The sequence below is a fragment of the Megascapheus bottae genome, chromosome 8 (assembly GCF_031878675.1).
Source record: "Megascapheus bottae isolate mThoBot1 chromosome 8, mThoBot2.hap1, whole genome shotgun sequence".
Lineage (NCBI taxonomy): Eukaryota > Metazoa > Chordata > Mammalia > Rodentia > Geomyidae > Megascapheus > Megascapheus bottae.
This window is the reverse complement of record NC_143516.1, coordinates 4,274,814-4,301,158: the sequence shown is the minus strand read 5'-3', so window position 1 is coordinate 4,301,158 and position 26,345 is coordinate 4,274,814. Positions and strand designations below refer to the sequence as shown.

Genomic DNA, 26,345 nt, shown 5'->3' with positions numbered 1-26,345 from the left:
CATTTCCTGCTGTCCTTTTTGATTCAAAAAACCAGTGGCCTTTCCATATGTCAACAATGAGCAAGCAGAAAGGGAAACCATGAAAACAATTCCATTTGCAATAGCCTCAAAAAATACCTAGGAATGAACCTAATCAAATTAGTAAAATATTGCAATAGTGAAAACTATTACAAATCTGAAGTAAGAGGATACTAGGAAATGTTAATATATATTTTTAAGTAGCTCATTTAAGTTATTGAGAAAATGTAGTCACAAACTTTATTTCTGTTTATTAAAGTTAGCATTGTTTTTTTTTATCTATTTAGCTGTTTAGATATAAACTTGGCACTTAGTCATACTTTTTACAAGTACGTGACTGGTTGAATTAGGCCCTGTAAGCTCCAGCTTGCTGAGCTTTGTCTTGTGTAAATGTTACCTCTTCTATTTACATGGTACAAATTTACACTAGTAAGCAATATGTTTTGGTTTCTGAGTCATCAGTTATGGGTTAAAATTGATGCAGCAGCTATGTCATTTGGGGCATACTAATTATCCCTCTGAGGCTCACATTTCCTCATTTCTTGAAAGGAGGACTAATCCTTATTGGAGGGTTGCAATCTGCTGTCACATTTATGATCTACTTACTAAAGTGTCACGTGCCATCATTATCCTCGTCATCATCATCATCATCCCAATCAATTGTGTTTCTCATTGTAGCTGTAACTGCAGGAGCCCTGAGTAGATATGTCTCATGTCATTTAGGTGCTCATTATTTTGGGGATTAATTCAAAGAACATGGATAGGAGCCTAAATGTAAAGAGTGGGGCCACAGCTTCTGTAACAAAACAGGTATCTCCAGAAAAATAAACTCACGCTCACTAAAGTGTCTACATTACAGATACTAGAATTGTAAAATAATTCAGCATCATTTTGTTAACCAAATGGGCAGAGGAGTGGTGAAGGGAAGAGGACAAAGTATTTCCTTTACGAGACTGTAATAGCAACAGTCGAGCTTTTTAAGAAAAATACAGTAATGAGTATCAATGAGTAATCATTTCTAAAAAGGCTTTACCTTCAAGTGAGTTACTTTCTTTTTTTTTTTGCCAGTCCTGGGCTTGAGCTCAGGGCCTGAGCACTATCCTTGGACTTTCTCAAGACTAGAGCTCTACACTTGAGCTTCAGCACCACTTCCAGCTTTTTTCTATGTATGTGGCACCTAGGAATAGAACCTGGGTCTTCGTGCATGCTAGGCAAGCACTCTACCACTAGGCCAAACTCCCAGCTATGAGTTACTTTCTTATCATGTATTTTCAATCCATTTAGAAATGTGCCTGGGGAAATATGTGAATATTATTATGCTACACAGACATTGCAGTCAAACAATCCTAGGCTGGACTCGTGACATGCCACTTCCCAGTTCCACTGTCCTGGGCAGTCACTCATGTAAACAATGCTAGCTGTATGGGACTGGGAGTTTGGCCTAGTGGTAGAGTGCTTGCCTAGTATGCACGAAGACCCAGGTTCGATTCCTCATTACCACATACACAGAAAAAAATCTAGAAGTGGTGCTGAGGCTCAAGTGGTAGAGCTCTAGCCTTGAGAAATCCCAAGGACAGAGCTCAGGCCCTGAGCTCAAGCCTAGGACTGGGGAAAAAAATACCAGCTGTAGAGATTACAGAAAGCACATGCAATACCTTGACTATACCCAAACCTCCAGATCTGCATTGTAGGGTAGGCTCTATGAAAGCTCCCCTTCTACTCTAAGCAACTAAAATGTGAGAGACAAACAACCATTTTGTGACTCTTGGTGCTCTTGTAGTTTCTAACAAATAGAAGTTGATTGGTCCATAGTTTTGAGGATTGAGAAGTCCAATGTAATGCACTGGTATCTGGTGTAGGCCTCTTCATTGGTTATACCATGAGAAAAAGTCAATTTATGAAAAGAGGGCAAGAGTAAGTGACAGAGACAGATGGAAAAGGATAGCTCACTCTTTTATAACAAATTCAATCTATCAATCTATGGAATTAATCCATTTGTGAAGGTGAATCTTTTTAGCTTATTCATCTCTTAACAGTACTACATCTTATCATTGCTGCAACAGCAACTGAATTTCACCCTAAGTTTTGGAGAGTGTGAACATTCAAAGTGAAGCTATAGCCCTGGCTCTGGGTGATGCAGGCCTTTGATTCTAATGTGACAGAAATATACAGACTTGGCCACATAAGTATTTGAGATGAGGGACTCCACCAGGTAGAGAGGGAATGAAGCAAGGTCTAGAAGTGTCAGAGTACACTTGTACATTCGGGGGATTGGCAGCTCCTGAGGCACAGACAGGGATGCGAGAGTATTCTTCACCACTAGTGAAGAAAGACTTCATAACACATGGAGTGACTGAAGAATTACTGGAGGACTATTTCCATGACAGGTGAGAGTAAGTGGCCTCTATAGTTCTAGAGGAATAAGAGGACCCCTCCATCATCTGAGCTTAAACATAATTCTAAGAAGAATAGGTTTGGTTTTATTTTGTGGGTCATGGGACTTGAACTCTGGGCCTGGGCACTGTCCCTGAGCTCTTCAGCTCAAAGCTACTCCCCCCACTCTTGAGCTACAGTCCCACTTCCAGTTTTCTAGTGATTAATTGGAGATAAGAGTCTCATAGTCTTGCTTGGCATGGGCTCACACCTGTAATCCTAGCTACTCGGGAGGCTGAGATCTGAGGATTGCGGTTCAAAGCCAGCCTGGGCACTAAAGAACATGAGACTCTTATCTCCAATTAATCACTAGAAAATGGGAAGTGGGGCTTGGCTCAAGAGTAGGGCAGTAGCCTTGAGCTGAAGTGGCCAGGCCAAGTTCAAGCCCCAAGACCCACCCCCCAAAAAAACATTTCATGTTCTTTAGTACCCAGGCTGGCATTGAACCGTGATCCTCAGAACTCATCTTCCTGAATAGCTAGGATTACAGGTGTGAGCCACTGTGCCTGGCTAAGAATAAAGTTTATTCCAAGGAACATAATTGTCTATCTGCAAAAAAATATTTCTGCTTTTTTTTTCAAAAATTTACTTTATTGTTATTTTAAGGTGATGTACAGAAGGGTTACGATTATTTGAGTACACTTTCTTATGTACAGTGTTTTTGCTTACCTTCCTGTCTCCTTAACTGGTTACTCCTTCACCCCTGAGTTGAGTTGTAACTTCAGTTTCATCAGTGTCTAGTCAGCTCTACTGCTCTACTTTGTCACCCTTTTTCTTTTGAGTTCTGTACCCCTCAACCTTCCCAAAGATATACATGCAAATACAGCAAAGAGATATTTCTTCTTTCCACATACTGGAGTTAGGAGAGAGACACAACAGAAAGAGAGAAAGAGAGAGAGAGAGAGAGAGAGAGAGAGAGAGAGAGAGAGAGAGAGAGAGAGAGAGAGAGAGAGAGAGATAGTGCATAGGGATTGTGACTTTGTGTTTCTCTCCAAAGAGAATCCTCATTTGGCCTCACTGTGTATGACTATCTAGAATCCTGTATAATTTATCATATCCCAGTATATTTGAGATATAATTTCCACAAAATTTAAGGTTCTTTAACAGAATAGTATACATTCTGTCACCCAGCAGCACAAAATTTACCATATTTTCAATCAAAGAAAAAATGAGAAGAAGTGCAAAGAAGCAGGATAATATGGATTACAGCTAGGAAACAAAGCAATCCACTGAAAAAGGTCCAGATGACAGAGAGAATGAAATTAGCAAGCAAACCTGTTTAGTTTCGAAGTGAAACCTGCTCCACATGTCTGGGAAAGCAAGGAACAGAGTAACTATGCTGAGAGCAGGGCTACATGAGAGCCTCCAAAGAAACGGGCAGAGGAACAAAGCATATTGGATCACGTCGCACACTCTGGGTCCTAGACAGTGCAGAAGGAACAAAAGGCCGTGAGCTTGTGGAAAGCAGAGGAGCCATCTCTAAATGAGGTCACGGAGAAGAAGTGGGCAGGGCCTCAGGGCCTGTCATGAGGATAGAGAAAGCAAAGGTTTAGAATATGTGGAAGTCTGGAGGTGGAGAGAAACAACGCGAGTCGGTGTGAGGGAGGAGGAGATGTTCCCATTCCTAGATACAGAGAGAGCCTGCCCGCCAGGGCGTGGAGTTGACCGGCCCAGGCCAAGTGCACGAGGCTGCTGGAGAAGCATGGTTATTTAGGCATCTGGTCCTCCTGGGGCTGGAATGATGGAACTGCACTCACCCTCCCTGGCTCTCGTGGTCATCAGCAGCGTTTCCTGGGCATTTGTGCCACACTCCATTATTGCACTCCTCACCATCCCCTTACACCTTTGAGAAATGAAATTAGTTCAAGCATCGGAAGAGTATTCTCTTGACAAGCAGATGTGTGTATGGAGAAACAACAAGAAGTGAGATGACACGAAGGCTCAGTGGCAGGCATGGGTGGCCGATGGCTTCCGTGGAAGTTCGGGGTCACAGGGGAGGGAGATGCCTGTGGTGGGTAAAGAGCACAGGCATTCGGTTCAGGGAGCCATGCCCTCGGGATCGGAGGTCACAGACATGTCTACCACATGACAACAGTCTGAACAAAATCTACCCTGGGAAGACCGGCCAGACCTCCTCCTCAGTGGAGGACAGCATCAGTCCCACCAGGTGCAGGAAAGAAGAGAAGGGCATCCACCTGGGGCCAATAGGAAGGAGTATAAAAGCACTCCCGGACCCACGCATAGGAAAAACATGACAAACTTCCAGGCACCGAGCACACTAAAGTAACCCACTCCAATGTCCATAGGTTTATGCTATGCATCTCAAGTTTCTCAGATCTTCAGGGTTAGCAGTAAATGGGAAAGGCCGGAGTCTGGCCTAGTGGTAGAGTGCTTGCCTAGCATGCATGAAGACCCGGGTTCAATCCTCGGTACCACTTACATAGAAAAGGCCGGAAGTGGTACCATGTCTCAAGTGGTAGAATTCTAGCCTTGAGAAAACCCAAGGACAGTGCTCAGACCCTGAGTTCAAGCTCCAGGACTGACAAAAAATAAAAAAATAAATGTGATTACAAATATCAAATATAAGTAAGTCCATCATATTTTTCATAATTAATGTCATTAATGACTTCATTTATCTAAATATGGCATTTGTTAGATGTTTGGGGGAAGAAGTATGTATTTTCATGACTTTAAGTTTCTAGGTTGTTCTGTGAATACAGTTCAACAGAATTAGCTATTAAAACCAAGACTATTGTGTTTTATAAGATGATTCTTGAACATTTAGTTTGGGATTTCATTATGGTTCAATTCCAGCACCCTGAAAATTTATCACATTCTTCTAGCCCTCTGTTTAAAATAATTTCTAAGACCAAACCACCATTTCCTTTTAACCTTATATATTTTCATGCTAATTTAGGGGAAAAAAACTGAGAAACATATTGTGACAGGTAATCATTTGCAAACACACAACTCTTTCAGCGCCTGCCATGTTCAGCTTCATTTCAGTTTCTTTTTGGCAATAGAAATTCTGCTTGGCTACAGAGGTATGTACAGCAGTACAGTGGAGAAAACGGATTGTGACAACTGAAAGCTAAAGCACAATGTGCAAGCATTTGCATGTTCCTGTGTGCACGCGTGTGAGACTCAGAATAGAGTACTCTGCTTTTCTAGCTTTCTTTCAAAGGAGAATGGTGTTATTTTTGTTGGCTTCTTGTTTTCTTTTGCAGCAAAGAGATGCCACTGGAGGAATAAGACAACTGTCACACCTATGAGAATTGCCAAACAACCTCAAACCAGTCCAAAAATACTCCCTCTCCAGCTCTATGAGACGAAGGAATTCAGTTCAGTTCACCCAGATGGATTGTCTTGGTAATGTGTACTATTATAAAAGTCATGTTTCTCTAAACAAAGGTCTAGATATTATTTTTTAAAGCAATAGCACAGGAATACAGTAAGATTATACATAACATTGTGACTTCAGAATCAAATCAGTATTATCCTATTTCTCCAAATTCTGACTTAAACACAACTTGCAAAAACTAGTCTCTCAGAATTTATGTTAAAAATAGTGTTTTGTGGGTTTTTTTTAAAAACAACTCTAGAGCATCAAAAACACCACACATTGAAAGCATATTCCTAAACTCTCAAAATAAAGTCAGATTTGCTTAATGTTTCATTTTTCAATGGGGCTTGGTAAATCAAGTGCTACACTATGAATGTTCCCTCTGAGACTTACGCTGAAATTTTAAGTGTGCATGTGACAACACCCAGGAGTGGGAAACTTCAAGAGTGATTAGGTCAGGGAGATACCAGTGAGGTCAGCAGGCTGGCTGAGGTGAATTCCTCAGGGGAGGGCTGGTTACCTCCTGAGCTCCCCTGCCCCACGAGGAGGCAGAAGGGGGACCCTGCAAGATATGGCCTGTCTGTCTTAAGTCTGTCTTACGATCTCCCCACATCCAAAACTATGAGCCAAGGTAACTACTGATTTTACCCCTTGTATGTTTCTTTGTTATAGCAGGAGAAAAGTACTAGGATTTCAAGTTAAATGTGTTTTAATACTTCATGTTCAATGTGCAGCTAACTGTATTCAAAAATACTATATGTTACCTTGGTATATTCTCTTGTCCTACTATTACATTAATAACGCATTTGACCATTGTGATTTTAGCATTTTTTATATTGCATATGTTTTTAAGTCAAAATGTAAGATAAATGAAATTTGTTTGTTTTAGAGGCAACATGTGCTAATTATCTATGGCAGTAAATGCCTGTAATGGGGAAATTTAAAAAGCATCCATTTAAAATCTAAACATATGCCAAAGAGTACGTGTGGAGAACTAGTGCTTCCATCCCCTGCTAGACAGAAGTAGCCGCTTGGTTTAGAGAGTCTTAAAGGAGAATGATGATGAGATGAGCACCAACTCTTCACCACAGAGGTGTGAGTTTCACTCTTTTGACTGATTTGAACGGTCCATTTAACCAAGAGTAAACACAAGCGTGACATGCTCAGGTCAATACAGACTTCAATCGCTGGAGTTCCCAGAGCTCCCGTACAAAATGGCACTAGCCTGGAACTGCATTAAGCAAGAGAGAAGAGAAGATCCACTGTGGACCTGGAACATATGCTAATGAGGAGGGATGTTACCAGGGCCCAGTGCTTCAAAGTCTGTGTGACAAGTCTAGCTACTACATGGCAGCCCAGCATAAAAGAAATAGTTCTGAAGCCAGACTTCCTGCATCCACATCTTGTCACTGTCAGGTTCTAGAGGTTTCAAGGCCTGTTCCCCTGAGACAACCCTGCTCTCCCCATCTCTAGCATGGGGACGACTCTAACTGTGAAGGCTGGATTGGGAAGCATTCCCAGAGGTCTCAGAACCGCGATGGGAAGTTCTGATGGGTTTGTGAGGTGACCAAAAGGCCATTGTTACTCTAGACGGGTACGGACGTGTATTGCTAATAGAAGCATGTAAGCCTGCAATAGACATTCATTAGAATTAGTGTTATTGTATGGGAGGGCAGCTACCATGTGTTTAAGACCAATATGGACAATTTGAATTTTATCATAATATTTTTAAGGCGGAGATTTTTCATTATCTATCTATATATATATAGATGAGAAATCAGGCACAGATAAATAATAACTATCAAAACCTCTAGACTGAATAAAGTACTAGCATTGAATATAAAAATCAGTCGTGAACCTTAGCAATAAACCTAATTAATCTAGCCAAAGAATAATTAGATATATTTCACATTTAGTTCTCAGTTTTGTGAGTGAAGTGATCAAGATAATTTGCTGTTTTGTCACTTAACATGCAACATATGGTTCTAGAAGATTTTTTTAATTAATTATACATGTAAGAGTTGCCAGACATTGTGGCAGACAACACTAGATACTTGTCTCGCTAATGCATTTTTTCTCTTTCTCCTTATTGAACAGTAAACCATTCAAGGTAACAAAATGCCTCTCTATGGTATATTTCCCAGCCTCCTTTGCAGCTAGAAATAGACATTGACTGATTTCTAGCTGATGAAAAATAAACAGAAAGTAAGAGTTTAAGGTCTACTGAACTCCTTAAGTACGAAGGATTAAGACAGCTTTCTCCAAACACTTTTCCATGTCTCTTTCTTCTTCTTATTTGGACTATAGTCTAGTAGCTAAATCACCACTAAACATGTTAGACCAAGAGGTGACTTCTTTTTCTGCTTTCTTTTTTTGTATTTTTTTAAATTGTAATTAATAGAAGGGTTACATTATATTCACCAGATAGAAGGTACATTTCTTAACAATCAAGAGGTGACCTTTAAACAACAGCCCTGCAGGAGGAACAACCTTGGAAGAAGGAGTTACTGTGGCCTTGTAAATCCCAGTGGTGATGTATGCTACTTTTGAATGATCAGCTACCACATCTCCAGAGGCGAAAATACACTTCAGTCAAGCCTAAGTCACTCAAATGTTTGGTCATTATTCCCAGCACCAAATGCAATTCATGCCAATAGAAGCAGAAGTGTGACAAGATATCAGGGGCAAAGAAAATAGAACGCAAAGTTAGGTGTAGTGGCTCATGCTTGTAATACTCACCTAGCTATCCCAGAGGGAGATATTGGGAAGATCACAGTGTGAAGCTAGCTCAGGCAAAAAGAATCCATAAAAATCCTATCTCAGTCAATAAGCTCAGTGAGGTGGCATGCCTAGTTCATTGATTGAGTTATTACTTATCATTCTCACTATACAGGAAGCTTTGCTAGGAGGATCAATATTCAGACTGGCTAAAGCACAAATGGAAGGTCTTACTCAAACTATAAAACAAAAAGGGCTGGTGGCTAGGCTCGAGTGTTAGAGGAACAAGGCCCAAGTTCAACCCTAGCACTCCCACTCCCACAAGTGCAAAGCCTTTGAAAACAATGACATGAAATAGAGTATTATACAAGAAATAGAGAGGGTTGGATGACATTGTCCAGGAGAAAGTATAGATTATATCCATCTTTGTTTCTCCAAGGGGGTAAAGCTGGATCGAGTTTTTAACAAATGAGACAGCAGCTCATGAAGGTAGGAGCAGAGCAGAGGGGCAAAGTGAGGACTTAAAAACACTTCTGAACCAAACTGGTATCCATCATTGTGAGAAAAGTAAATAATGCAGGCTGGGAACGTGGCGCCATGGTGGAGTGCTTCCCAGCATGCAGGAAGCCCTGGGTTTGATTCCACAGTATCACATAAACAGAAAAAAAAGCTGGAAGTGGTGCTGAGGCTCAAATGGTAGAGCTCTAGCCTTGAGAAAGCCCAACGACAGTGTTCAGGCTCTGAGCTCAAGCCCAGGACTGGCACCCCCCCAAAAATTAAAAAAATAATTTAGTAAAAAATCCATGATGCATTTCATTGAGTAAAACAAAACATTTTCTTGGGTCATTTCTTGGGTGGAGTTTGAAGGGATTGGGAAGCACAGTGGAGGGTGCTATCAGTCCAAATGCATTGCACTTGTAAACTGACATGCACAACTAATTAAATGAGAACATGAAGAGGTTCACAGCTAGTACAATATAAAGATAGTGAAAATACAATTAGAATAACCTTAAGGGGAAAATAAGATGAGGGAGATAAATGGGGACAAAAACATGAGAAGGGGTATTCATGTATGTGAAGTAATGCACGGTCTATCTGGTGAATAATGAAACCCTTCTATTAATTATAATAAAAAATAAAAAGTAATAAAGAAAAAAACCTTCCTTCTTGGATCTGTTTAATGTGCTCATAAGTACTTCAGGGATTCAAAGGAAGAGGAAGGGGTGCATGGAGCAAGTGTGTCCTCAGGCTTTCTCTCCAAATGCAGGTGTTTAACACACACCCAGCCCTTTGTCCATCCACACTTTAGCTGAGGTTAACAACGCCTGCCGCAAGAGAACCTCAAAGGCAAACTTCAGAAAAGTACAAATTTCCAACAAATGAATATTCCCTCATCATGATAAAAAACACAACATAAAATATGCAGGATTGGTTTTAATATTCATGACTTTACATCTTTTAAGGTTGCCCAGCTATCAAATGTAATAACACTTTGTAGGGGTGTACATAGTACCTTGCTGCATTAATAAATTCTTACAGTCTTCTTGTAAGAAAGAAATTATTGGCGGAATACAAAACTTGAGGAAGCAGTGAGTGGTGCTGAGAGAAGCTCTGAGGTCACCTGGTGCCCAGGCCTCCCCAGCCCCTCAGGATATGGCATGGCACAGCTACCCCCAGGCCGGCTTTGATGTGGCTGGCAGTTCCGCCTTGGAAAAGCCAGCACTGCAGAACACACCGTGGGTTTCATCCCTCATGGTGTCTGCCCCATTGCTAAGATCTGGATAAACCCTCCTCTTGGAGGGAGCTGGAAGCAAATGACACATTTGTGCATCCAGCTCTCTTTGAAAGTTTTGTACAACTCCCCATTACTGGAGCCATGACCAAAGCAGACCTTGGTGACAGCCATCACCCGTCTGAGCACCACAGGAGAGCTTTATTATTATACTGATGGCAATCATGAACATTTTTGTAACCACAACCCAGTCTGTTGACAAATGTACTCGACACTAAAACTTACTAGCTTGATTTCTCAGACGAAGAAACTAAAGCACTAAAGAAACTTTCCCATGGACACTTACTAGTATCAGAACCATGACATTTGGATTTCAGATGCCAAGTCCTTACTATTGTTTCTGAAGACAGTTTGGGCCACCCACGTTTCTCTCAGCTTCCTTCATGCTGTATCAATGACTGCCCTGTCTCCAGCTTTCAGAGGGATGGAAATGGTCCCTTTAAAAATCTCATTTTGGACTCCCTACAACTTTTTTCTAACATTTTTATGACATGGTGGGAACACTTTGGCTTTTGTTTCTGTATTTACCTACTTCCCACTGGCTCGGTGTGCCAGTGATGTGGCCCACCGTGTCGTGGCTGCTGTATTCCTTTTCCTACATATGCACTCATAGCTCCCTTGGCCTGGACCCTGCCAGCTCCTCAGCTCCCTCCCCAAGTCAGTTTTAGCTGGATCCCCTCCAAATGGCCTCTGTCCCCCCATCTAAAGCACTCTACCATCCCATTACCATCTCCCTCTGTTTCTGCATCTTATCAGTATTGGAATTTCCTTGCTTATTTTTACATCTCCCACATCCAGCCCATGAGTTGTTTATTAGGTTCTTTGCTGACAGGGACAATATTTACTTCTCTTTCCCCACTAGTGTCATATGTGCTGCCTAGCACGTAGTAATTAGCTGCAATGTTTTGCACAGGGAATCAATAATCTTGTGGCTTCTTACAAAAATGACTACACAAGATTTGAATGGTGAGCAAGACATTGAGACCACTCGCCTGAGATCTGTCCCCAGGGCCAATCTACTCCTCTCTGCCTCATGGATGCCAACACCACTCACGCACTCATTTTTCAGTGCTCATGCTCCAGGAGACGGCATGCTTATGCATTCTACCACTCTCCATGCTCTTGTCCAGTCTCCATTTCCCTCTCTTGAGCATTTCCTCATCCAGGATGAACCACATCTAGTTAGCTCCTCTGTTGTATTAGGAGCTATTTCTGCTGCTTGCTTCTTATTCCTGTATGTGCCTATTTGACATAGACCATCCTTAGGTAATCTGGCAGGATTCATTGCTGAATTATTCTTTGTTGAAAACTTCTAACCACACTACTCAAAGATAAGCACTTTCTCTCTCCAGTTCTATAACTGATTCTTTCATCACACTAGTGACCTAACTCTCTCCCTGCCTCCTATCTTATGCTCTGTGTAAACAAAAGTGTACCTTTTAACTCCTACCAACAGAAGCTGAAGGGTGACATCCCCAATACCGCCTCAATAATTCATCACTGCTTCATTTGCAGTTTCTATCATGTAAAATATCCCAGGATTCTTATCTTCAATATCGACCCTTCTCCAAATAGTTGCCAGATAAAAAATTCCCAACCAAATTTTACTTTCAGAAACACAACATAGTTTACTTTGATTCAGATATCACATCACACACACACACACACACACACACACACACACACACGTACACACACATATTTAAAGAAGTGTAACTGTCTACCTGATATTACCATCATTAAGACTGGCAACCTTGTTCCCAATAGGATGGCAAAAAAAGAACCAATGAATACACAGCATAATGTGTGATAAAGTCAGTCATGGAAGGCACCATGGAAAGGAATGCATTTGGTTGGGTACTTAAGAGATGAATGTGATCTGATTTAATAAAAGAAAAAAATTCAAATGCAAAAACCGAAATAAACAAAAAATTTCCTTATGAATTTGTGTTGTTGCAAATAATCGTCACAATAATAATTTCAAAATAATTTACTTTGAGTATACTGGATAGTAGAATAGATATCTTTTCATTAAATTGGGACTGATTATTATTATGTAAATAGAAGCTAGACTGTTTAAATATATTTTGTGGGTCCTACCTGATAGCATGTATCTCAGAAACTATACAGGTGAAGCTTAAAATGCCTTCTATGGGCCATTAAATCATATAGTCTATAGTTCAAAGGCTAACATGAACATATCCATAAAGCAGTTTCGGGTTTTAGCTCTTATTTGGTCATATTTTCATCATTTGTTTCATTCAGCCTTGCAAATAATTATGTACAATGGGAAAGAAAGCCTAAAAGACCTTGGTAAAGAAATCATATACTCTCCTTTCTCTACAAGAGTGACACAGTAGCTGAATACACAGGACAAGTACATGAAGGGAGGAGGAAGAGAGGACCAGCCCACGAAGTTTAGTTCTCAGAACTGAAGCAGGTACTTGGTCTTTTACATAGAACTTCTTCTGGATAGTAATGCTTCAGTGACTAACTATAGGAAAGATCAAATTAAATTTCCAATGGGGAAGAGTCACTATTGACTTCCCATTGTAAAGGCATTTATTTCAAACGTATTTAATCTCTTGTGATAATAGGCTTCAACTCACTTTTTGTATAAAGATATACAAGTATTCCCTCATGTTCAACCTTGATTTTTGCTTGTCTGAGCACTTAACTGTCAAATCTTGACATGGATGTCAACAGTTTCTTCCAAGTTCAAATAGGCCAAGATAGTACTCATTCTAAGTAAGATATATAAGGATGTATAAAGATTTCCGCATGTAGTGATCTGTGTAGTGTAGGAAAATTCCTTCTCAGAGTGAAGATTACTTCATTACATGGTGCAGAGGCTAATGAGCCTTAGACACCATGTCAAGCCTCCAGGCCAGAAAACATTTTTACATGAGGTGATTTGTTTCTGAGCATAACACACATGCAGCCAATCTAGCAAGCATAGTGGAAGATAGTAGAATATACAAACAGACAATCTGAGCCAGGATGGCAGTGAGTAATTTGTTTTTCAACCTGAAACTCCTCTATCTGTGAACTTGCTAGTCGATATGAATGAATCTCTTGGTTATGAAGCAAACAACAAAAAATCATAATACTATACAAACATTTGATTTATTAAAGCTAGAGTAATACATAAGCTTTCCTTCAATACATCATTCCAAGACAAAAGCTGGCATTGATTTTAAACACCTCAGGACCCAAGTGTCAACAAGTATGGTTGCTGCATGTGTTCCCAGGATGTGGGTCTTTCCTGAACACATATTCTACTCACTTAAGGTAAGACTTCTGACAAAACTAATGAACAGGGTAGTGAAAATGGCCTTCTATGCTACAACTCTAGAGTGTGTCTACCTGCTTCTGTGGAGGGATGTCAGTCTCTGACCCTTCTCTCAGTGGGTGATCCCTTCATATTTTGTGCATGGAAGACACACATTGGCTATCTGGGTACTTTTAAAATGCAGGATTTGGATGTTTTAGTTTTAAAATATATTATAAAGTAAATTCAGTCATGATGAAAGTCATGAAGATTTTACCCAGGGCATCTAGGGACAAAAATGAAAGTCTTTAAGGGCAGTTAATATGGAGTGAATGGCCCCAAACCTGGACAGTCACATGGTCAGAATTTCAGAAACAATTGGATTCTTGGCTAAGATTGTTCTTCTGGTACCACAACGGGCGCCTGTAGAAATGGTGGCATTGGTACAGAAGGAAAACCCAGGTAAGAAGGTGAAGGAAGTGTTCCTGGAATGATACTGGAAAGTAAGATGGAGAACCAGAGGCATGGCCCCATTAAACCCTCCCCTACAAACAGTATTTGGGGATAGAAAGCATCACCGGTTTGTAGCTGCTTCCTAGAACACACCGTTTGGACAGACTTCCTTTCTTGACATCTAGCTTTTTTAATTCAGTGAAATCCAACAGGCACTGAGTAGCCCACTGCTTTGTAGCGTTCCCAGTCCCAGACAGAGGCAGGGCAACCACAGTGCCCTTCTCAAAAAGCAATTAGTTCAGTAAGCATGGAAATGGATGGATTAAAAATACTTGATGGATGATGTCCGTGACAAGGACATATCTTAGCTATCTCCCGAGTGTGGGGAAATCTGATTTACACATGTATCCTTAGGGGACACTGTCAAAAGGTTTTCCATGTGAATTTAAAATATTTTAGCTGTGGGGGGCTTTTTGGTTTTGTTGTTTGACCTCCTGATCACCTGTTTCTGGGGGCAGAATCCTCCTGGGCTCCTGCAGCCAGCATGCTCACTGAGGACTGCTCCAGTACCAGCCCACAGCAGGGTTTTGTTCTGGTGAAAAGAGCATCAATCCTGATATTTTGTTAAAGACACACTCCAGGAAAATGGAACCTCTTAGAACTTCTGCAACAGCTCCCAAACATGGGGGAGAAATAAATCTCACACAATCCAATTTGGGTCCTTGCCTTCACAGAGGCCCATGAACAGCCCAATCATTCAAACAATGTAGGGAATATGAAATTGAGTTAGTATTTTACCCCACCAGCCAACAGTGAGGTGCTCCTGTGGTCTACTAGGCAAGGAAGAAATGCTCTTGCAATCCTGGTTCTTTGAGGCTTGAAGCCAACTGGAAGTTAGGAAATATTCATCTACTTTAAGGAAACTGTCTCATCTTGTTTATTTTCCCTATCATATGGAACTAGCTGAGCAATTACTGAACCTCAATTCATGGTTGCTGAATACCATTAAAAGTACTGAAATGCCACTCGAGACTGTGGGCTATATAGCCCAATCGAGTTTCTAATAAAAGTAAAGGAAGAAGTCGGCAAAGCTGGGAAAACCCCTAGTGAAGATCTATGTGAAACAGTAAAAAGCAGGGTCTGATGCTCAAGTTGTTAGAGAGAAAGAGAGAGAGCAGCATGAGAACTGGGGAGGACTCCACACATGATCAGAAGCCCCCCTGACCAGGCTCCAGTTCTGGACCCTCAGCAGGCTTTCTGGCTGCCCTGGGGACAACCTGATTGGCAGAGATTTTCTCCAAATGTGGCTGTCATCAGATAAACAGGTGTACTGGCCATTCCTTTTCCTGCTCCCAAGGGCACCTTCTTATAAAATGAAATTTCATGCTCAGTCAAACTCTCAAAACATATGATTTAAACAGATGCCAGTCTATACATATTTGCAGCTTCTCAATTCTTCATCTCCTAGGCTCGTCCCCAAAATAGCTTCTGGTTTAAGTTACAAGGTTTGTTTGGAAAGTGATCTTTTCCATTTTATCTATTCTACAAAGTCTTTCATGAGACAATAGCAGCTATGAGAACACTGGGTTAAAGGGATCATATGTCATATTTTAATGCTTGAAACTATTTTCAGAATTGCAAGGAAATTTTCTTTTAGCAAATACACAAGCTTCAAAAAGTTTTCACTGTGGAGCAAAACCAATGCACACAACTGATTCGTGACTTGCTAGTCCCTCTTTAAGAAAAAGAAAGTGTGTGAAAAAGTCATAAAAATAGAAATATCCCGAAATGGCATAAAGTAATTTGTTTAATTTGGATCCACATCATGTAAGAATTTATTTCTCTGAGATGAAAATTATATGAGACATCATAAACTCTGTCTATACTAAAGGCTATACTATAATTAATTTATATTGATTGTCTTATTAAAATACAAATTAAAAGTTCCTCTGAGGAATATTATTATATCAGAAACCCAGATAATGATGAGGCTTTGTATATCTTAAATTAATAGATGAGAGAGCTATTATAACTAAAGAATTTTGTGCCATAAGGGTCCCTGACAAGCTTCTAGGACAAGGGTCACTTTGTATCACCTCAATTATTAGTGACTTAGATTTCAGAACTGGACCAGTTTACATTCCCACCAACAGTGTAGTAGTGTTCCCTTTTAGCCACATCCCTGCTAGCATCTGTTATTGTTTGTTTTCTTGATAATGTCCTTTCCAAATGGGGAGATGTGGAATCTCAGTGCAGTTTTAATTTGCATTTCCTTTTTGGCCAGAGTCATTGACCATTTCTTCATGTGTTTCTTGGTCATTTTAATTTTTTTCCAGAGAAGTGTCACTTTAATTTTTTAGCTCACTTATTAATGGGGCGATTGTTTCTTTGAGGATTTGTTATTGGGTGGTTTGATTTTTTTTGAGTTCTAGATATATTTTTTATACAAGGTCCTTGTCTGTTGTATGGCTAGTGAAGATCTTCTCCCAATCTGTGGGATTTCTATTTATCTTACTAGCTATGTCCTTGGCCATGTAGCAGCTCTACAGTTTGATGAATGGATCTGTATTTAGGAAGTGTTGACCTGTGCCAAGAAGCCCCAGCTTATTTCCTATCCATTCCTGGAATAGTTCAGGGTAAATGCTCTTACATGTAGGTCTTTTATCTCCAGGTTGATTCTGGAGTTGATTCTGGTGCAGAGTGACATATAACTTTTATTCTATTGTATTTTATTTATTTATTTATATTTTTTATTTTTTATGGGTCATGGGACTTGAACTCGACCTGGGTGCTACCCGCGAGCTCTTCAGCTCAAGGCTACCACCCTACCCCAGGGCCTGGGGGTTGTCCCTGAGTTCTATAGCTCAAGGCTACCTCCCTACCCTTGAGCCAAGCCCCACTTTCCATTTTCTAGAAGTTAATTGGAGATACAAGTCTCATGTCAAAGATTTCACCATGGATACCATGGCCAGGGCCAAAAGGTGCAGAAGGAGATGATAGCTCATCAACCTTATCTTCAGATATTTACAAAATAGATCTGGGATTCAGGTATGGCTCTAGGAGGGAGTGAATATGCAGGTAGAAGGATGCATCATTGGTTTTGATGAATACATGAACTCTGTGTTAGATGATACCGAAGAAATTCATTCTAAAACAAAGTCAAGGAAACAACTGGGTCAGATCATGCTAAAAGGAGAAAATATTACTCTACTACAAGGTGTCTCCAACTAGAAATGACCAGTGAAGTGAGAAGTTATTAAGAATCTTATACCGTTGTTTTTTGCTGTTTTTTTTTAAAAGTGTTCTTTGCTGGGAATCTAAGAAAACACCTGTTCATATTGTATAATGAGCCCTGTTGTTAAGATGTAGTGTGCACAATTCTGATGACCTTGAGTTATCATCAGGTGACAATGAATGCCTTGGGATTGTTTTTTATTTATTTTTTTTAAAAAGAGTCTCAGTATCTCAGCCTTCTGAGTAACTAGGATTTCAGGTGTGAGCCATCGCACCTGGCTATTATATTTTATTTTTAATGTACTGTGTCATTATTTCTTCTTCTGTTCATTTTTATTTTTCCTCTGGTTTATTCCCTGCTGTCACTGTATTTGATTTTGTTAGACTGTGTCTTGTATATACATTTATCCGATTTGAAGGAGAGAAGGAGGACAACAAAATGGAAAGACCAATGCAACAGTGATGCTCACAAGATGGCACGTTGGAAATGAACTCTACAACATTGCAGGGTGGGGAAGTGGGAGAAAAATGAGTAAGGGGGTAACAGTGTTTGTCGAGACATGTACCTATTACCTTACACATACCTGTAACCTCCCTGTACATCACCTTGACAATAAAACTAAAAAACAAAACAAGTGCCTAAGGAGAAGCTTATAATTGTTTAAGAAAGTTCTGATTGTGATTATTCCACAGTTTGCCGATCTTTCACAACATGTGGCTGCTTACTCTATTTTTCTGAGATCTTACTTTATCCTTCTAGACCCTGCCATCTTTCCCAGGATGCCCTTTGTGACAAGCCTACAACCTCCCTGTAGATCCACTCAGCACATCACAATTTAGCACTTAATTGACCTCCTCTCTTTCTAACATGTATCAGTTCCATCTTCTTAATCAAGGGCACTGAGCCTATTGGAAAGCTGATTTCATAACCAAAGGACCCGGAACAAGAGTTTGTAGATCTTCCACAATGCATATGGCTTGTCAGCAATGTTCCTTTTGGGAGAATTGGAGCCACGATATCTGCCAGGAGTGGGAGGCATGTAAGTCCCCAAAACACAGCTGGGTGGTGGCGAGAACTCACAGATCAAGCTCATAATACTGACCCTTGCCAGTTCCAAGTTATATGCTGGAATTCATCAGTGAATTATAAAGTCATGAACATTTAAAAACTGAAATATTAAAAAACAGAAACTGGCAAATAATGGATTGTATTGCACATAGAAGGAGCAAATTGTGAAAATCTTCATTTCACTTTATATACGTATGCATGCTGGACCATCATGGAGAAATCTATTTCTTGGCAAAAGGCCAGAGAAGTTTAAAATATACTGATTTATCTTATCTCAGTGTATGTTTCATTGAGAATCAGTTCCTTCATAGTCAGCCATGTTCAAGACACAGTAGATTACACAATACTAAACTGTTATTTTCAATGCCTGAATTACAATATGTTTAAAGATGCAAAGATGAAACACATGTCCAAGAGCACAGTCGAAGTACTTTGACCATGTCTCCCTTCCGAAAAGACTGAGGATCCAGTATTTTTCTCCATCTCAGAGGACACTGGCCAGAGTACATACTGGTAAGATACAGTCACCTCCTCCGTGTGCTGGTAATGGATTCGCCTAACTCTATCCACAGAACAGGGCTGCATCAAGCCATCAACTAAACTTAGTCTGAGTCATATAAAAAGAAAATGCTTAACAGGTGCCTAACACATGGAAAATTAATTTTAATTTAGCCCCAAAAATGTCTGCTCTTGGTTCCTCAGGGGACTATTTGTGAGGTACACACATAGCAAAAAATTCGGAAAAAAATTGGTAGATTCATAAAACATTGAGTATGCTGAGGCCTAGGAATGCAGTAGGTTGAAGAGTGCTGGAAAAAGACCATAATGCAACATCTGGTATCTTTGTCAGCTTGCTTTTTCCTGCATCTGTCTTTTCACTATTGTTAATTTTGATGACTCAAAAAGATATTAAATGAGGGCTGGGAGTTTGGCCTAGTGGTAGAGTGCTTGCTTAGCATGCACAAAGACCCAGGTTCAATTCCTTGGTACCACATACATAGAAAAAAAGCTGGAAGTGGTGCTGAGGCTCAAGTGGTAGAGCTCTAGCCTTGAGAAAGTCCAAGGACAGTGCCCAGGCCCTGAATTCAAGCCCAGGACTGGCAAAAAAATATGAAATGTAATAGGTAAATATCTATTTAGGCACTAGAATTATCTATGATTGCAAACAAAATAAAGCAATACATTTGATTATTTTGTCATCTTATAGTCCCAAAGATTATCAATACTTTTGTGTTTCTTTATAGCTTTTCTTCATTTTAATAAAAATAACAATATCCTTTTTTTTCTTTCCCTTCTGAAATGTCTCTCTCACATATATGTAAGACAGAATGTTGGGACTTTTGTTTCACAGAATAAGTGCTCTTTGGGGGGAATTTTATTTCAGTTCTTGATTTCAAGTTATTTACTAAATATTATTTTACTAATAATTTGTTTCAGTTTCTTACTATCTCAGTGTTAAGCTAATTTAATATTAACCTCTTCTAAGGCATCATTTTTGAGACTTTCATGAGTCCGTTGATTTTAATGATTCACTAGAAGGAAACTTATAGAGCAGAATGTAACTGTCAGAGTGCAATCATTTTTTTCTAATGTTCTCTATTTAACTGATTAAATCAAGATAATGTCATACAAAGTCTTTCTTAATAACTAAAATTTTAAAAACAAATAGCATTAGGAAGGTTTCCTATCCAGATGATAGAAGTGATCTAACATATAGCTTGAAATAATACATTTAGTTTTAGTCTCATGTCTGGTCCTTACCCTCTCTCTGGGAAATACTGTGTGCTGAGTCTATTTCCAGCATAGTGGCTCTGAATATTGAAAATATGCTGGCTACCTTTCTTTTCCTCATTTAAATGGGATATTCATCTTGTATGATGTAATGGTCAAAACTTTCCACTGGCAAAGCCTGTGTGATTGCATAAAAGCAGAAAAGGCACAGAATATTTGTTCTCTGCTCTAAAATTGATCTAACTCACCATAATGACCTAAACTTAATGCTTTTCCTTTGCAGCACTATCCTTGCTGTATAGTGAAAAGTCAACAATACTCAAGAAACTTCGGGATGAGAAGTGTTCTGAAAACAATTTATAAAGCTAACAAGACCATGTGAGTGGATAATATTTGAAACCTCCTCAAGTCAATACCCCTCATGAGTATTAATTACCAGTGGATATTAAATTCTGCTCCCAATTATGGTTAGCGTATATTCTTCAAGTGGCAATAGGACTTCCATATGGTACAACTATTTTATAATCCACAAACATTTTTAGTCATGTGAATATGGCAGGGATTTTTTAAAATTATACCTCTAGGCTTTTCTTCTCCCAAAGATCCTTCACAGAATTCAACTTCAGTATACATTGTTCTTTTCTGATAGGATTTTCTTGGCCCATATCTATCTGATCATTCCTTTTCTGCTTCCTTCTACCAATTTATCCTTATCCTCTTACAAACAAACAAAAAAACAACAAAGACCTCACCCATTCCTGTCCTTGTGACATGATACTGCTATAGTTTTCTAATAGTTCTTTCTCTTTGTAAGACAGACGGGGGCCGCTGTTGTGCCCAAGCTGTCACAGCATTCACATTTCTTCAAGTCTGTGAAGATCCTTAGCTTTCTGCTACTGATCAGGGCAATCTCTACATCAGTCTTCAGAGCTACTCATAGTGGAATTAACCTCCTCCTGGTTTCCCGTATATGTAGCTTGAACGCATCTGTATCAGGCTCTTGTTACAAACATGAGTTTAGCTACTTTCATGACTCTGTCCTGCATGTGTGTCTCCATCTTCTCAAATTTCATGATAAATACACTTATTTAATAGGCTTGAGTTTTACATAGACATTCGTAATTGAACATTTTTTTCTAAAATAAGTGTTAATGTTTCTTATGAAACAGGGCACATTTCTGCTTATATTATCTTATTAGGCACTTTTAGCCATTATCCAGAGCCTGCCGATAATTCTTGTAACTGCCAGAGCAGAAATTCTAATATTTCATGGAAGATAAGTCACAGTACTAAGAGAAGTCCATAATGTTAAAAAAATTACTCTCATACGAATCATTGCTCCAGTTTTACCTAACAAAACTAGACAAGGAAAATCAAAATTATTTCCATGAAACAACCACTTCCAGGTCAAGAATACTTGTAAGATTACATAAGTACACATCATTTTTACAGTAAAATTCATAGTTTTTAGAACTCTATAAAATCTACAAGAAAAGCAAAGTAACAGAAAATACAAATCAGGATAAGGAGAAAAAAATCCATCCAATGAAATAAAGCTAGTAATGATCCTGATGATAGAATTAAGTAGAGAATGGTATTATAATAGTTATTATTTGGCCTTCTGTATGGTCAAGAGCCATGTAAGCAAATGCAAGGAAGAGATAGATAGACAGACAGACAGACAGACAGACAGACAGATAGATAGATAGATAGATAGGATAGATAGATAGATAGGATAGATAGATGACAGATAGACAGATATTTACATACAAATATACACATTTCAGTGATCTAAACTTAACTTTAATAACATATAATATGTGAGATTGTAGATTGAGACTACAACATACTAGATATTACCGTGTAAATGAATAATAATTTTGAAAGATTTACAAAGAGAAACAACCCAAAAAAAATGAAAAAAAAAGCTGCTGGGGCAAGGAAGGGAGGGCAATGAACATGACATCAAAAACCACAACACCAAGCAGCCAAATAGATACATACATGGAGTCTCCAAAGGAGAAGAAAATATAAAGACGAAAATGTGTATATGTCAATGTATGCATATATATATTTTTGAAAGCATAGAGCATTTCCTCAGAATTTAGAAAAACTACAAAGACTAACCATTCCAATGAACTCCAAGAATCTATTAAAAGGATCTGTACAAAAGATCATAATAATAAAATTAGTGATAGGGTCAAAAAAGAGTGATACAAAGAAATTTTTACATTCAGAAGAACAAGGTAAGTATGATATCAGATTTCTTATCACATTGAAGGATTTAGGGCAGTATCTTTAAACATATTGAAGGAATACTTACAATTTATAATGTTTTAACCCAGCAAAATACCCTTAAAATATGAGATAGTCCCTTCAGACATAGTAAAGTGGAAAGAATTTATCATTGGCATATCTACACTGCCAGAAAGTCTTTAACGCAGAGAACTTGCTGAGATGGCAATCTGAATATGCACAAGGAAACTAAAAACATAGGAATTGATAATGAGAGTAAATGTAAATATTTGTCACCTTCTTAAACAGGTAACGGACTGTTTAAAGCAGATTAATATTCTGTTGTGGAACATGCCAAACATTAAAAGGAAAATAGATGAAAAAACTGTCACAACGGCTAAAAGAACAGAAACAGAATTATACTTTTACCCATGAAGGATGGTATCTCCTGAGACTAACTTGTGATAAGTCTTTACTAAAACGCATAGGTTTAAGGATGTAAGTAAAGCATTTCGAAAGACAAAACAATAGGAAGTAAATCAGAATGGCAATATAAGGCAGATAAAAATAAATAAATGAGGTAAGAAGAACAGAATAAGAAACAGAAATAGAAAATGAGAAGACAGATTCAAACCAAATTACATTGTTATTTAGTTTGAATGTTATAATTTAGAAATCTCAATTAAAATATAAAGTCTGAAATTACACACTGTTTACAAAACCTTGGAGAAATCTTTGTGACCTTAAGTAAGTTATGTTTCCTTAGAATAACTAAAGCATGACCAAAAAAAGTTAATACTTTCTAGGTTAGACCAATGTCTCTAAAATCTCTATGTATACCATAGGAGACCTAGGTAGTTTGGTGACTATTTCATACCTGTTGAGTTACATCTGTTTTAAGTAAGGAATGTGGCAAATATGTGCACAAATAATGTTCTTTGCTACTATTCCTTAGTAACCTAATGTAAAGTATAATAGCCTGCTACAAAGCCCTGTAACATGTATACCATAGTTATAGATCTTAAGTAAATTGCTTCATTTTTGCCAAAATGACTTTCTTGGAAACCATATATACTAGGAGTATATAAGGAGCAAAAGAAATTACATTTGCTATGGTTACTATCTGGACAAGAAAAGAAAGTGAGTAAAGCAGGCAATTATTTCACAGATGACTGGTGAAAAGCATGAACTATCTCACTGACTGCATGGGAACAGCCGGATTATTCTTTTAAAAAATAGGTTTAATCAGAACAATTATCGAGGAAAGATGACAACACATCTCCCAGTGCTGAGTGGCCACATAAAGCAGTGTGATGCCCTGTAAAGCAAAGTTCAGGCCAACACGGCTGGCAGGGAGCCTGTAAATAAATGCAAGGCATGCTGGGCACATTTACTCCCATTTCTTTTTCTTTTTTAGTTTATTTTCATATATTTTTATTGTAATTAATAGAAGGGTTACATGATATTTGCCAGATAGATGGTGCATTAATACCCATACAATGATACCCTTTCACATGTCTTGGTCCCCATTTCCCTCCCCCTCACCCCCACCCCTCATCTTGTTTTCCCCTGTTCCCTATCCAATTTCAAATAACCAAATACAAATATATCCGATATATCAGGTAATGAAGTGAGATACTGTAACAATATGAGATAACCAAGGGACAGCAAAAGAGATGAGAGATAAATAACACAGTACCTTAAGAACAACAATCATTCATTATATGGCTTATGTTTCTATATCCTGGAGGTCCTTTCATTTAGCGTCCTACTATATGGCCTTTTGTATCAAGGTTTTGCTCTACTGCAAATCTCTGCTAGGAGAGCCCAAGGTTTCTACTGATTATGACAAATGAGGGAAACCATTGAGCCTAAGTTCCTTTGAGTCTGGCTTACTTCACTTAATATGATCTTTTCTAAGTCTTTCCATTTCCTAACAAATGGGGCAATGTCATTCTTTCTGACAGCAGCATAGAATTCCATTGTGTACAAATACCACATCTTGTTGATCCACTCATCAACTGAGGGACATCTAGGTTGGTTCCATATCTTTGCTATGGTAAATAGTGCTGCAATGAACATTGTTGTGCTGGTGGATTTAGTATGTCTTTGTTTCTGGATGATTGGGTAAATGCCAAGTAGTGGAATTGCTGGGTCATAGGGGAGCTCTATGTTTAGTCTTTTGAGGAACTGCCATACTGCTTTCCATAGTGGTTGAATGAGTTTGCACTCCCACCAACAGTGTAGTAGTGATCCCTCCTGGCCACATCCCTACCAGCATCTGTTGTTATTAGTTTTCTTGATCCTGGCCATTTTAACTGGAGTAAGGTGGAATCTTAAGAGTTGTTTTGATTTGCATTTCTTTTATGACCAGAGATGTTAAGCATTTCTTCATGTGTCTATAGGCCATTTTTGTTTCTTCTTCAGAGAAGACTCTCTTTAAGTCTTTAGCCCATCTTTTAATGGGATGGTTGTTACTTTGGAGATTAGTTTTGGATTGATTCAATTTTTTGAGTTGTTGATATATTTTAGATATGAGGCCTTTGTCTGTTGTATGGTTGTGGAAGATCTTCTCCCACTCTGTAGGCTTCCTAATTAGTTTACTAGCTATGTCCTTTGCCATACAAAAGCTCTGCAGTTTAATGCAGTCCCACTTATCCAGGCTTTTTCTGATTTGTTGTGATTCTTGGTCCTTATTAAGAAAGTTTCGACCTGTGCCAAGGAGGTCTAGTGTATCTCCTATTCCTTCTTGTAAAGTTTTCAGAGTGTCAGCTTTTACCTCCAGGTCTTTGATCCATTTGGAGTTAATTCTAGTACAGGGTGACAAAGAAGGATCCAACCTTAGTTTTCTTCATGTGCTTAACCAGTTCTGCCAGCACCACTTGTTGAAGAGGCTATTTACTCCCATTTCTGCAGTGATCTCCCACCCCTCACAGAGCCCAGCTCATCTTCTCTCACACTCACTAACAAGAATAAAGCTTTATTTGCATTGCTCTGCAACTGCAGGGTTTACCCTATTCTTGAAGCAACTTCATTACCCTGGAAGAACAGCCCTGCCCTGAGAATGACTAATACGTAAGAATGTATGCCTGTGGACGAGAGGACAACAAGGGCAAGGAAAGGGAAAGAGCATTTACTGTTGAGTCAGTTAAATGAGGTTGAAAAGGAAAACCTGAGTAGAGATAGGTGACGTGAGGCACTGAAGCCTGAAGCCTGTTTAAAGGCTAGGTCAAATCACGTAGAAATGTAACACTTGTTATTTTACAATGGTTGAAAGGAATCTACTAATTAGTGTTTATTTAAAAGAAAGGCTTTGGATGGCTGGTGTTGGATGGCAAATGTTGTTCATAGATATGCCTTAATAACATTTTTGCTCTATGATTTTCCTATGGAGAAAAAGAAATTTGTACACTAACCACCATTTTGCACTTTGGAAACCAAAAAAGTATTTGCATGGAAATACAAAACTTATACTGTATATGTAAAAACCTGTATTCTATACAAATATTGATTAAGTGAAGTATAGCAGAAAAGCTTTTGAGTAATTGTAGAACAATGCTACAGGTCTATCTGCTACCTAAAATTTGTACCAAATCGATGACCCCACTTTGAGGAGTTACTTCTCATTAAAAAAATGGTGATTCTAATTCTTCAATGTGGGATAATACTAGAAACCAAGTATTTCCAATGCAATAAAGACCTATTGTGGGAATTTCAATTCTTCAGGTCAAAGGCCCTCAAATCTACTAAATATACCAGGCCCAAACAAAACTGGTTAAGTACCATTACTATATGTCCATTTTGTCTATGTATATCATTTTATGTGTATGTTATTTTCAATGCAGAGCCTAGAAACACACCTATGCTCTTGTTGTCATATGTCCATGATGAGACCGAAGCCATCCAAAGTGAATGGGATACATATGTGCATGGTGACATCCAATCCTGAAACTACCACAAAATAAGTATAAGCTAGATTCCAAACCCACTGTGAACCTTCTAGAAATAGACATAAGATATTATTTCATGAGTTGGAATGGACAAGCTT

General features: G+C 38.9%; 1 protein-coding gene and 1 pseudogene across 1 annotated transcript in view; one reads left to right on the top strand and one right to left on the bottom strand.

Annotated features, from left to right (window-relative positions):
• Window positions 1-26,345, bottom strand: part of Prkn (parkin RBR E3 ubiquitin protein ligase) — a 912,456-nt gene that overhangs the window by 467,895 nt on the left and 418,216 nt on the right. The window lies entirely within an intron of this gene.
• On the top strand, window positions 16,995-17,259 carry LOC150059451 (small nuclear ribonucleoprotein E pseudogene; annotated as a pseudogene).